The sequence below is a fragment of the Peromyscus leucopus genome, chromosome 8a (genome assembly GCF_004664715.2).
Source record: "Peromyscus leucopus breed LL Stock chromosome 8a, UCI_PerLeu_2.1, whole genome shotgun sequence".
Taxonomy (NCBI): domain Eukaryota; kingdom Metazoa; phylum Chordata; class Mammalia; order Rodentia; family Cricetidae; genus Peromyscus; species Peromyscus leucopus.
The window spans coordinates 102,996-104,821 of record NC_051085.1 but is presented as its reverse complement, the minus strand read 5'-3'; the positions used below and the strand labels follow the sequence as shown (position 1 = coordinate 104,821).

Below are 1,826 nucleotides of genomic sequence, written 5' to 3'. Positions count from 1 at the left end.
TACTCAATAAAATACTGGTAAACAGACTCCAAGAACACATCAAAACAATTATCCACCATTATCAAGTAGGCTTCATCCCAGGGATGCAAGGGTGGTTCAACAAAGCCAGATTTAAACAATACTTATCCACAAACCCAGGCCTACAGAAAGCATTAAAAGGAAATTTCCAAACTAAGGAAGTCAGATACACCCTCGAAAACAGACAATAGATAAAACCACAGCAGTAAACCCCAAAGAAGAGAAGTACACACACACACTACCACCAAAAATAACAGGGATGAACAATCAGTGGTCTTTAATATCCCTTAATATCAATGGATTTAATTCACCTATAAATAGACATAGGAGGCTGATCTAGCTTCCCAGGAGCCCGCTGGCTGCTCGCTGCTGCAACTGTGCCTCCTGCTTCCCCACATCACCGCTGCTGCCATGCCCGGAGGGCTGCTTCTCAGGGACGAAGCCCCCAACTTTGAGGCCAATACCACCATCGGCCGCATCCGCTTCCACGATTTCCTGGGAGACTCATGGTGCATTCTCTTTTCCCAACGACAGTACTTTACCCCAGTGTGTACCACAGAGCTTGGCAGAGCTGCAAAACTGGTGCCAGAGTTTACCAAGAGGAATGTACAGTTGATTGCTTTTCAAAAGACAGTGTTGAGGACCATCTTGCCTGGAGCAAGGACATCAATGCTTACAATGGTGATGAACCCCAGAAAAGTTACCGTTTCCCATCATCGATGACAAGGAGAGGGACCTTGCCATCCTTTTGGGCATGTTGGATCCAGCAGAGAAGGATGAGAAGGGCATGCCTGTGACGGCCTGTGTGGTGTTTGTTTTCGGGCCTGACAAGAAACAAGCTGTCTATCCTCTACCCGGCCACCACCAGCAGGAATTTTGATGAGATTCTCAGAGTAATTAAGTCTCTCCAGCTGACAGCAACGAAACGGGTTGCTACCCTGGTTGACTGGAAGGAAGGCGACAGCATCATCGTCCTTCCCAACATCCCTGAAGAGGAAGCCAAACAGCTTTTCCCCAAAGTAGTCTTCACCAAAGAGCTCCCATCTGGCAAGAAATACCTCCGTAATACCCCTCAGCCTTAAGTCTTTGTGGGAGTTGAGGCTGCAGCTGCTCCGGCATGGTGGACCGGAGGATACCAGCTGACAGTCGTGTGTCCTTGCACTGTTCAGTAAACATCCTGGCATGATCACAGCCAAAGTCACTGTACTACTGGCTCATTAAATGAAAATGGCACCAAAACATTCTTGGGATTCTTTACTCTGTGCCTTCACCAGCATTCTGCCCCTCTGTCCATCTCAGGGGCCACTGATTGGCTTTCTCTGAAATACATTCTGTATTGGAGACTCAGACCTTTTCAGGTCTCTTCAGGGTTTGTGATCAGCAAGCTAGAGTGTAGAGTGGTAGCTCACGAGGCTTCCTCATAGAATGATTATATTCAACTCCTGTAGCTTTCCTAGTTGAATTTTCTGTTACCCGTTTTGGAGAATAGTAAAATGACGGGAAACTTTCGATTCTGTACTTTTGGGAAATAACAGACTTGGGACAGCACAGGGCAAGTTCTGTTTTGATATAAGCAATCTGGTGAGTTGCTATCAAAAGAGGGCTCAGAGGCAAAGGAAGGAGGTTCACCCAAGGGTGTGAGCAAGACAGTGCTTGTCCCTCCTGGCGTTTTCTGTCAGCCCACCCTGATACGTGCATGTGAAGACACCTTGTAAAGACAGACAGCAACAGAACGCTTTGCCACTAAACTGTACTAACAGGTTGCCGTTTTCTGAGTTCTGCTTTTTGGGGCTCAACAAATAAAATCC

The 1,826-nt window shown here is 47.0% G+C and overlaps 1 pseudogene; it reads left to right on the top strand.

Annotated features, from left to right (window-relative positions):
• Positions 1 to 421: 421 nt before the first annotated feature.
• On the top strand, positions 422 to 1,257 carry LOC114688386 (annotated as a pseudogene).
• Positions 1,258 to 1,826: the final 569 nt, after the last annotated feature.